The following is a 12918-nucleotide window of genomic DNA, read 5'->3' as shown; positions in this document are numbered from 1 at the left end:
TTAAGCGTAACCAGATAGTGCATGACCTCAATGACACGAGAATTGATATTTGAATTTTCATACGTGCCAGTAAATCTTTTCATTAAGGGTTTACTGGTGTTGACTCGTGAACATATTACTTTGTAGTACAATTTACATTTATTTTTAAGGTATTGTTTAGGAATTTAAAAATAAAAGATATTCAAACTCTTCTAAATGTCATCACAATCTGGTAAAATAACACCCAAAAGTATATTGTAAGGGTTTTTTGTTGTTGTTGTTTTTTACTGTTTAATTATTTTTGTTTTATTCTTGTACAGTTGTACAGTTTCATTAAAAATTACAGATGTAGTATCACAAAGCTGTCTTTATAAATCTACAAAGGTTTTTAAAGAAGTTTAAAGTCAGTCTTGATTAAAAAGGAGGGGGATCTAAAATGGGGGTATAATTTCTTACCTTATTTAATCTTTCAAAGGGTGAGTGACTATTTCAGTTTAAAAAAAACACACACAAAAAAAACATAACCCATAAAACATTGGCATCCACATACATAGGCATCAGATTTTGGGTCATATAACTTTAAAAGTGGCTTTAAAATTGTACCCATAAAAAGGATTACATTCAAATACAGCTTTTTAATATAAGTTGAAAAGACAAATTAAAATTTCAACTTTTCAGTCCTGGTTAAAAATCAAGGTATCTAAAATGCAGCCTTGGAATGCTACTTTTCTTTCTTTATTTCTTTCTTTCTTTATTTTATTTATTTATTTATTTTTAATGTTTTTAGTAATTGCTGAGCAAACTTTGAATTACATACTGTGTTGATAACTCCTACGGCAGTTGCCGTATTCTTGTAAAATGGCAACTCTTTTTTGCGGAGGGTGATGATAACAATTTACCTCATTTAACTCTTTACAGCCCAAGTGACCATTTCTTTCGGTCGCCAGAGTCTCATCTGCCTTTTTTTTTTTTTCGTGTGAACAGTATACCTTGTTTTACCTTACGGTATCCTGTTTTTTTACTTTACTTTATCAATATGACGTGTTATGTCCTCACTAAAGGTGAAGGAATTGTGTTTTTTGAAGCTTTTTACATGCTTCACTTTTGACAATTTGTAAAGCTGTAACACACATGTACACTGATGCTCAAAACAAAACACATTTTAACAATACAATTAAACATTTGACAAAACAACTGGTGTTCAAACATCCATCTAGCCTGATCAATATGTAAATTTAGTAGATTAAATTAGCCTGATTTGCTTAAGAAAAATCCGCTAGTTTAAATCAGGGGTCCCCAACCTTTTTTGCACCATGGACCGGTGTTTTTTGGGTCTTTTTTTTCACGGACCGGTGTTCTGACAAAGTTTGCAACCCATCAAAAATTGCAACGATGCGGTTCTGCGCATGCGCGTAACGTTGAACATAGCCGCGAAATGCGCAAATGCAGCGATTCCAAAGTAAACACTACAAACTTTCTGGAAAGGAATATTAACTTACGTTTGATCATGGAAGGACTTGTAGAAAAGTTCTCCTCAGATTCATCCTGCCACGTAAGCTGCACACAACAGCTGCACACCGCGCTCACCATTAACGACTTCTCCTTGTCATTAAGCATTAATTATGAAGCCCGCTTCAGAAAGATACGATGTTGGAAATTGTAGCAAAGTTTTCAATGCTCTCGTAGCAATGTCAGGATATTCCGGAATGACTTTTATCCAGAACCTCGGTAGAGTTGTTGTCTCAAATGTACGTTTAATAAGGTCGCCGTCATTTGCGATCTCTACAAGTTGATCATCCTGTTGCACAGACATGCTCGAATCACTCGGTTTATTCACAAACGGGTCACGAATCCACTTCTTCGCAGTTCGTGGGTCTTCGAGGTTGTAGGGTCGTCAGGTGCCCTTTTCGCCGTGAAAATATCTCCAAAGACGTCTGTTTTCCAGTCACCTTAGCTCGTGTGGGGGCTAATTATTTCCCGGAACAAACGTGCTGCGCCTGCGGCCTAGTAATACGTTATTCTCGAGGACAAGCGCACATAGATATATTATATGGTGTTAAATGGTGTTATATACACAAACAAGATGTACTGCTAGCTGTCCAATCAATGGATTTCTATGATGACATTATAATCTATCCCGTACTATTATATCTAGAGTAGACAGGGATATTGGTGTGTACAGGGTTAACTTGGCCAGAATGCGGTCGTTATTGAATTATTATTTCTGTGCGGCCCGGTAGCAAATGCGCCACGACCGCTACCGGTCCACGGCCCGGCACATGGTGACCGCTGGTTTAAATGCTACGAATGCTAAAGTATTGACAATTCTCATAAAAAATTGCTCACATATAATTCCACTAACTGTATCTCTATACTTAAATACAAATGCATACACAAACATATATTAGCAAAAAAAATTTCCAGCATTAGGTGGGCCAAACCAGAGCGCAGCTGTCCTTTATACATGTCAGATGAGTCTGCTCCTCAGTCATACAAGGCAACATTCCAGCCAGACCCAACGTTGCCACCAGAGGCAGTTAAACAAAATACAATACTTTTGGACTTTTTGCATAGTAATTTGACATTTAGGGGTACTTAAAGGGTTAATTCCGATTTACGTGGAAATTCGGGTTTTGCCGTGAACGTAGAAATGGAACTCGTTCATAACCCGAGGACTACCCGTATAAGTGTGGCCGACATGATTTTTTTTTTTTTTTTTTTTAGCTCATTGCCTGCCATTGATAACAATATATGTAAAAATAATTTTAATTCTAAGGACTAGCTATGGAATGCTCATATTATTGTGATATTGATGGCGCAAGATGTCCAATCCATTTGGACTGGAGCGTTCATTCACTCCTCCCAGTCCAAAAAGATTGGACGTATAGTGCCGTCAATGGCAGCCAGTGAGTGAAATGTGTGCCCTATAGAGATAATAAAGAAAATTATGAATTACAAACCAACTGCTAACTGTAATTCTCACATCTGACATTAAGACGCAAACGAGACTGCTTGCTTTACTCCCTCCGTCTTCCACCTTAGTAAGTGCACCCTTCGTGGCCCCCACCACAAACTGCCCTTGTGGCCCCCCGGCGGGCCGCCCGCCAGCACTGAATCACCGCATGGACACTGTGATTCTCCTCCTTCACCTGCTGCTGCTACACGGACATGTTTTATAAATAAGCGTGTTAAATATTCATACGTCAGCATCTGCACCCAAACGAAGCCTGCTGACTTTTCCTCAAGTCACAAGGACCAGCCAAATGTTATGCAACATTTTGACAATTTGTATTACTGTAAGTGCATCAGTTGTGTTGGTTTTAAATGAGGCATGTATGACGTAAACTATGTAAAACACCGGCAGCTGCAGCTGACAGAATTTTACTACTAAAAAAAAATAAATAAAAAAACAGAAAAACATAGTGAAATATGGTAAAGATTGGACTATTGCAACGGTATATTTACAGGTATTAATAAAAAATCAGTCAGGAAGCTGCAGCTAGTACAAAATGCTGCAGCCAGAGTCCTCACAAATACAAGGAAAGTGGACCAAATTACACCGGTTTTGAAATCGTTACACTGGCTTCCAGTGAGTCAAAGGATAGACTATAAAATGCTACTGCTCCTCTACAAAACACTTAATGGCCTTGGACCAAAATACATGCTTGGTTTGTTAGATTCCTATGAAACATCTAGATCCCTTAGGTCATCTGGAACCGGTCTGCTGTATGTTCCAAGAATAAGAACCCAGCAGGGTGAGGCAGCATTTAGTTATTATGCTCCTCACCTCTGAACAGGTTACCTGAAGGTCTGAAGTGTGCTCAAACTGTTAGCTCCTTTAAATCAGGGCTAAAAACGCTCTTGTTTAGCACGGCATATCCATAACTATCTATATATTTTAATCTATTGACTTTCTATTCCTCTCGTGCGTTATCTTCATTGCTGATTCCTAGGGTTGTTCCGATCATGTTTTTTTTGCTCCCGATCCGATCCCGATCGTTTTAGTTTGAGTATCTGCCGATCCCGATATTTCCCGATCCGATTGCTTTTTTTTGCTCCCAATTCAATTCCAATCATTCCCGATAATGTTTCCCGATCATATACATTTTGGCAATGCATTAAGAAAAAAATGAATAAAACTCGGACGAATATATACATTCAACGTACAGTACATAAGTACTGTGTTTGTTTATTATGACAATAAATCCTCAAGATGGCATTTACATTATTAACATTCTTTCTGTGAGAGGGATCCACGGATAGAAAGACTTGTGACTTTGTATATTGTGACTAAATATTGCCATCTAATGTATTTGTTGAGCTTTCAGTAAATTATACTGCAGCCATGCCCCAAAGCATGATGGAAAGTGGAACCATAATGGGTAGTAAAACCATGACTGTGCGTCGTGCTACCAATGGATATATCTTCTCTGCTTTGGGAAATAATTTTTATGGTGTTAAGACAAAGATCAATTGCCACCTTGCTTCCCCACATTGCGTCCCATGATATTTCTAATCATAGGGAGAGGGATTGCAAGGTTTTAGCCAATTGAAGAAAGGTTCCAAAGGCTGCCGAAATCCACTCTACTCATTTTGTGCTGCCTTTTATCTCTCTATGTAGGTAAAACGGTGTCTTAACAGATTGAGCGCGAAAATGAGTGAGAGGGTCATGCTGCGCATGTATTAATAGCGATAAATATTTTAACGTGACACATTTTTTAATAAATTGATTGCCGCCGTTATTGGGATATTTTTGATAACCCTACCTTAAGCCTAAACCAAAGACTCTGGATGAGTGTAACATATTATGTCTGTAACGTTAAATACAATTAGAAAACGATTTAATTAAAATGTATATATATTAACCCTTTAAGGTCTGGGCCTATTTTGTCTAATTTTGCATGCCTTTGAAGTTGCCTTTATATTTCAAAGAAAGAATTGTTTACGATGGCCTGGTTTGGTCCCTTTTTTTGTGACACCTTGAACTTCATGTCCAAACTGTTCTTTCCTTCACTGACCAATTATAAATCATCATTTTGGGCCCAAAAAGACCAAAAATCCCAAAATCGTTTTGTCAAAATTTTTAATATTGATGTCCAATTGACAACCAAACATGCGTAACGAACCGTTTTGAAACTTTATAATATTTATTCAACATGTTAGGATGAACATTCAACCAAAAAAATTTAGAAGAAATAGTCTTATATTTGACAATTCAACATAAACAACAGGTATAGCCATAGGCGTTTTTTGCCTTTATACACGCTCTAGTCAAAACAGGTTATATACAGCAGACCAAACAGTGAAGAACAGTGAAAAAATATATACCATCTAACACAAAAAGTGCTTAGAGGCCATCTCTTTATGAGTTTAGGTATTGCAGCCCATCACCTGATGAAAACTATGTACACACAATCAAGCTTCTTGAACACACATATATATACACAAATTGAGAAGACTGATTGTGGGGGGGGGGAAATATATATATATAACATTGGGGAAAAAAAGTTTTTTCAAAAATATTTACAATAAACAAGTTTTTTTTTTTTTTTTCAGGCATGCCACTCCGAAAAGCAGTTTCGTCCTGGAATTAGACACAGGGCTACATCCCACAGCCCACACTTCCATGGGGTGTCGGTCCTCTTTCCACCCTTTGCGCACTGCTGGCATTTCCTCCGGCCTTGAGTTGCTTTGCTTCTCCCTTCTGCCCCGTCACAGATGGTGACTGGCACATGGATTGTGCATTGCTGCTTTGGCTTAGTTGAGGCCTCGAATAGAATACCATAGCTGAATATGTGCTACATCCCTAATCTTCATATAGAAAGAAGAACACCACAAATTATAAATTCCTGCCTGGGATACACACCGTGCACGTACGACTTTGATCTGATATGCACATTTTATTATTATATACACAAACACACACTTATATTGCATCAAAATTAACTTTGTCTTGCAATATCAAAAGAAACTTTCAAAAGAAACATTTTCAGCATTAAAAAAAAAAAAAAAGTGAGTTGGCTTACCTCTGCTTGTCGATGGCGTCACCCACGTGTTCAAATCCGTCACTATCTTCACTCACGGACTCTTCCGAAGAAGACGATGATGATGAATTTGGACCATCCTCTTCCTCAAGTTGATCAAAAAGCACAATTGTTTGCGCAAAATTTAGTTTTCCGTTCATTCTCAAAGTCTCACTAAGTCGCTCACTCGAATCAAACGGCCGTCGCTCGCCACCTCGCTGCTTCAGAACACTCCTCCCTCTCGTTCGGTGGAACCTCGCACGGCAGTAATATTTATTTTAAAAAAACGCATTTTGTGCTTCCACTGTGACTTGGAAAGGGTTCGTTTGATTTGTGTTTTTTTCATGGAGCTTCCCTTTTCAAAAAGGACAAGAAATGATGGAAATATAGACATAAACAAATGATCCATGCAGCGTTTTAATGTTTTTTTGAGAGGACAATAAAACTATAAAACTTAAATGACAATATCTCACGTTTTAGTAGGTCGATTGACTTCAAATAATAACGAGAGTAAACCGCAACTTCCGCACTTTAAAACGAGACCAACCAACGGCATGTGGGTGACATAATTAAAACGTGAGGGCGCTTCAAAGACGACGTGCGCTGAGGACGCGCCGGCGCGTCCTTCGACTCTCAAGGGTTAAAAAAAGGCATGGCCGATATTTTTTTGCCAATTCCGATACTTTGAAAATGACGTGATCGGTTTTCCCATTGGCAGTGTATCAAATACTTGTTCTCCCCACTGTATTAGAAGCTAAATAACAGGAGCAGGAGGGCACTGTAAATAGGCGCTTCCAGAAGTTCACGCACAGCACAGAAAGTCTCGGAGTCTCATCTACATCGTGCTGAATCCATTTTTGGAGATTCTGTGAGTTCCTCTCGTTTGATTGTGCAGTTTTAACAACACACTGCTTATTTCAACCGCACTTTCTGTTGTTATGTCTACAGCGGAAGTTCGGAGCAGGAATTGTCAAAGATGGCGCCGCCCATGTTTCGCTCAGGAAACCAGTCTATACTTCGCCTTGGCATTTCTTTCATTTTTTGTGACTTGCCACTTCTGGTCTTCATAATAATTGTGTTTGTTTTTTATTTCTCAGTCTGTTCAAAGTGGAAATTTACAGCGGAAATGTCAGAGATAGCTTTTTTTAGCCTTCCTTTAAAACTTGATGTGGAACATTCTTTTCATTCAGGCCATTTGCGAGATTTTTTGAAGCCCCCATGTTGCCTCTCTATTCACTGGAGATTTAAGACTTGATAAGCTCTCAAGTCAATGTTATTTTCCAATTAACCAGTACTTATAAGTTATTCAAATCAACAAAATGACAAGAGTGGCCAAATTTTTTAACCTGTATAATTTTTTTATGTTTATTGCACATCTTTCTTTAGTCCGTTTCGATTCTGAAATGTAATGTCGTCCATCAGTTTTTCGATATACTGTATCTAAATGAAGCTGCTTATCCAAACACTCAATGGTTTATATATGGAAATAATACGAATTGTCAGGGGTGCTAAAACGTTTTCATACCACTGTATGAAAACTGAATGAAAACACTGTATGCGTGTGTGTGTGCGTGTTTATATATGTATGAAGAAATGCTCCATGTTTAATATTCATATTTTTTCTACCTTATGTCACATGACAGACACTTTGCATAAAATGTGCACGGATGTGAGAACGTGTGGGTGGTGTTCAGTGACCGTCACGTGACAAGTGTAAAGTGACAGATGTGGTGCATGGGTACCTCAATACATAAAGGCACGCTGGGTTTTTATTGGTTTATTTAGTAGTCACGGTCCCAACGTGTTTTTTGTTTTGTTTTGTTTTGTTTTGTTTTGTTTTGTTTTGTTTTGTTTTGTTTTGTTTTGTTTTGTTTTTACAAAAATGTTCGCTGTCATTATGACTTGACTACTGTGTTATACTGTACAGTTTTGGCAAACTGGTCGCATGTGTTTGAGTTAGGTCATTATGATTCTTTAGCGCCATCCTTTGGGACAGTTTGTCATTACAGATCAAGAGATAATGCAATACAGTTTTGAATCATAAAGTAGATTAATATTAAGACGTTTTTCATGCATCACATTACTTATATGACAAGTGTTTACATTTTGCTTAGATCCCGGGGGCTTTAATATTTCCCAGTATGCACTTGGTAGGATTAGAAAAGGGATTATATCCTGTGACAGAAATGTTGCGTTTACAATGCTAAAGCTGGGCGTTCTTTTAACATTATTTATTATTTTAGTTTATAGTGATGCATACTAATGACAGCTGTTTTTAATATTCCACAACCCACCATCATTTTATGTGACTAAAGCCAATTAGCATGTTCCTTGAGCAATCAAATCTAAATGCAATTTTTTAAGACTTATTGTTTTTCTTCTTTCAGTTTTGGTCATTTTAAATATTGGGGTCATTTTTATAGAGTGCAATTTGTGACCCTTGTATAAATTAGGATGTATTTTCTCTAAAGTTGAAAAAATACATATTCTTTGTGTATTATTATGTGCCATATATTATGAATTCAAGGGCACAGGAACATAAATTCTATTTTTTACATTTAATTAACTTCAGATAAAAGGTTGTAATGAAATTTTGCTCTGTCCCCAATGTGTTTCATTCATATTCAGTCTATTAAAATAACTAAAATAAGTTAAAATAAATAAATAAATCCAAAGTAATTGTTAAGATTTTGCGCTGGATGGACAATCATTAATCGTGTGTTGTTTTTAAAAGAAAATATGTTATTTAATTAAAAAAAAAAAAAAAGTTTTTCTGTTTGTCCCCATTGTCACTTTGTTGTGTTAGATTCCCTTTGATAAAATTCATCATTTATAAATGGAATTCAACTGTGGTAAGCAATTTTACTTTTTTACTTCCTTTAAAATTTTGATTTTTAGTTTTATGAAGTATTTTCTGTGTGGTAAGTCATAACGTGTCCTCTCTGTTAAAGCTAGCTGTTAAAGACATTAATTGAATTGTTTTTTTTTAATTATTTGTATAATTATAGCTTTCTCGTTAAGTATCCAAAGTCATTTTAGCTATTATGCCAGAAAGCTAGGGTGAGGGCTAACTTTAGCACAAAATGTCCCATCCAATTTTATCTGCTCTTTTACGTCCAAATGGCACCCTCGTAGAAAAAAAAGAAAAAAATGACACTCTTTCATGTATTCCTCAATTAAGTTGTCTTTGATGTCATCATTTTCAATTGAAACTTTGTGGTCAACATCTGGTCCATTTTTTAGTCACACCAAAGATCCAAAGTTGAAATTTTAAAAATATTGAATTATAAAAAAAAATAATAACGAAAAGTAAATACATCCTAAAAATAGGTTGTCATTAACTCATTCACTCCCAGCCATTTTCACTGGTGCAACCCCCTTCCCTCCCGGCCGTTTTACTGGATTTTGACTGATTTTGCAAGGCCCACAGAAAATTCTGTTCTATTGCTATATAAACATGGAACCCACCAAAAGAAAGATTAGATTAGACCTCTTCTTTCAGCAGGAAAAAAAAGTTAGTTCATATCTTTTTCCATTCTTTAGAAATCAGCATTAGAAAATAGCGTAGTTTGAGCAATTTTCCAATTTCTGATGAAAAAACTGAGAAATTGAGCTTTTTGTAAAAGCATACATTTCAAACATAACTTTTACTTTAACACAGCTATTTTTTGCTTTAGTTACATCCCAAACATCTGAATAATGTTTTCCTTCTACAAAATAACATCAACAACAAGACAAATAGAGCTTTTGACAGCAAAGTAACAATTTATTTACACATAACTAAACCATTGAACTGTTGTGGCCGCAAAAGCCGGGGTAAACTTTTCCTCATTGCCGCCTGTCTCATCAAGATGGATTTTTTTGAGTCTTTCTTTTGTGGTTACCACTGCCTTGTAGCGGAGTTCGCTTGGGGAACTTGTGTCTGGCTGAGTCGCGGGACACTGGAGCGTGCGGGGGACGTGAGCCGCCGACCACGGCGGCACGGGCTCTGCTCGGCGAGCAGCACGGACTCAACGGCATCGTCAGCTGCACTGGTGGTCCCGGTCGTTCTGCTCGGTTGTCCATCGCCTGGCATCCCGGGTGTCCTCCCCGTTGTTCTGCCCGGTCGTCCGCCGCATGGCGTCCTGAATGTCCATTTGGTCGTCTTCCGCCGGCGCCCTGGGTGTGCGGCCCAGCCATTTGTTCTGTTGTATCGGGTTGCGGGTCTTACCAAATGCGCTACTGCCCTCCAGTGGACAGTTTTATTGCTTTAAAATGGATAATCAGCATTGTGCTTTGGAGCTAAGTTGCATCAGAACCTGGAGGTGTGTCTTGTGAAAAAAAAAAAAAATGTAAAAAACTTATAAAATACGTCTTTGGGACACTGAAACTTAAAAATAGAACATTTTTATATGTTTTTGGGAGCAAATTTAATGTGAGCCTAATTTTTACGGTTTTCAAATTATTTCCTTTTTTGTGTTGGTAGTAGGGGAAACTGGGGCAATGTGAGACATTTTTTTTTTACATTTGCTCTTCTCTAAGCAAGCTAAAACAACAAACCAGAAAGGTTTGCATATTTCCCATTAATTTAGGATGTTACCTAGAAATGGAAATTATCAGATTGCACTCAGGATGAATAGTATTGAAAATATATCTAGTTTTTTTTTTTTTTTTTTTTAAGTATTGGCGTCTTACTATACCCTATCTAAAGTGCAAACTGAGACTGAATAGAAAAATTAAAGGGGTAAAGTGAACCAATGAGGCGTAAACTGATTCAGTTACTTTTTCCATCTTCAGATCTAAAATCATAATAGCAAATGTTGTGAAAGCTTGACAATAAGACAATTCAGAAGGAATGTCAGAATAGTAACAGCATTCTCGGGGGTTTTTTTAACACCTGAACGCAACTCAAGGTGTACTGCACCTTCATAGAATATCATAATACTGTACATCATAACATAATATGACAAAATTACCCATGACCAGCTCTATGTTCCTGGATGACTTCCTTCATCTTCAGAACTGTCTTCATTGGACAAGTAGGGCTAGGATATCAATCTCCTTAAAGCTGCTAACTACAATCTTCTTCTTGGTTGGTTTCTTTTTTGGGTTGGTCTTTTCTTTGCAACTTGGCCTTTTCCCACCCAATTTCTGACTGGGACCAAGTGGCACACCTGAGTCAGCTGACCAGGCTTATCCAGGTGACCCATCTGCAGTGGATGGATTAGTATCAGTTACTGAACTGTATGAAGCGAGTGCCTCATCTGCATAGGTGGGCCATCCAGATCTTCTGTAGTCACAGGCTGCAGCTCAGGGTTTGGCCTGTCTGACACCATGGATGATGCAAATGCTTAATTAGAGAAAATCCAGTAGATCTAAATCCAGACGTGATGTTGTGTAGTGTCACTACTGACATGAAGGATTGAAGTGAGACATCTCACATTACCCCACATCGCCACAATTTTGTAGAAAATAAAACAACCTCTCCTAGCAAGACAGGCTAATCTTAAACTAGCATCATCACGTGGTTTTATATGTTATTTGTTCATGTGTGACAAAATAATTTCAAGATACATCAATTTGCTTTGGCTCAACAGCTGATGGATTTGACAGAAAGAAAATTTACTCTGCATACAAAAAATACATTTTTGTGGAAAAAAAGCATGTTTGCCACAGCAGGAGGAGGATCTCTTCTTTATTGACAAGGTGAATTGGTAGGGGCTTTGAAAACATGATGGTTGCATGATCACAAATGTGCTCCTTCACTTAGATACAGCCGGCGTCTCACATTTGTCCGTGTACCTTTCGGCCATTCGTTTTCCTTCTAATTTTGAAAAACGGGAAACAAGCCCAATTCTGTTTTTTGTTTGTATGTAGTTAACAAAAAACAAGAAATTAATTGTCTTCCGTTTGCCGATTAAAAACTGGAAATTCAATAACGGAAAACGAGCCATGATCTGTTTTTCCAATATTAGTTTCTCCAACTGAAGTGGAAAAACAAAATATGTCTAATATTTGTTTTCCACCAAGTTCACTTTTGCAATGAGCCATGACCCAAAAGGTGATATTCTTCTTCTTATAAACATTATGCAGCTGCAGCAGGGTCTTGTCTATTTATTAGAAGAATGCCAGGCCATGGTTCATTTTAAAAGCGAATTTGGTGGAATACAGATATTGGGAGTATTTTGTTTTTCGATTTCTGTTCAATAAATGAATATTGAAAAAACGATCATGGCTCGCTTTCCGTTATTGAATTACTTTTTAATCAGGAAACGGGAGACGATTTATTTCTGGGTTTTTTGTTAACACATATATAGACAAGTTTCCTGAGCGAAATATGGGCGGCGCCATCTTGAAAAATTTCTCATTCGAACTTCCGGTTTCGGTTTAGAAAAAAATCTCATGAGTTGCGGTTTAAGTTAAAACTGCAAAATCAAGTCAGAGGAACCCACGGAATCTCCAAAAATGGATTCAGCATGACGTAGATGAGATTGTATGATTGTTGATATCACTTTGTTGATCATTCGTGGACAAAATTATAGCAACCTGTCAGCCTGTGTTGACGTGAGGTTTAGATTGATACGCCGGCCACCTGAGTGACCAAAATGAGATGAAATTACACATATTACATTTGCAGAATGGCAGACACAGATTTTGTTGTTACAAGGAAATACTACAATGTATGTACTTCTAAACAAACTATTATGTCATTCTTTTTTGTTGCAGATATTGACCGCAATAAAAAACATTTGGACCACATGATTCCATTTCTTGTTTTATTTAAAATGATTGGTGCATGTGCAAAACAGGTCAATAAATCACAATTTATAAAATGATTAGAAAAATATGAACGAAGGTTTGTTGATCAGACAAATGTTGAGGCGCAGGCGACACAGAAGACGGTTTCGAGGCGGTCTGTCCGACTTTTGATGCCGCA

Source organism: Corythoichthys intestinalis, chromosome 9 (genome assembly GCF_030265065.1).
Source record: "Corythoichthys intestinalis isolate RoL2023-P3 chromosome 9, ASM3026506v1, whole genome shotgun sequence".
Lineage (NCBI taxonomy): Eukaryota > Metazoa > Chordata > Actinopteri > Syngnathiformes > Syngnathidae > Corythoichthys > Corythoichthys intestinalis.
Note: the sequence above shows the minus strand (reverse complement) of the source record.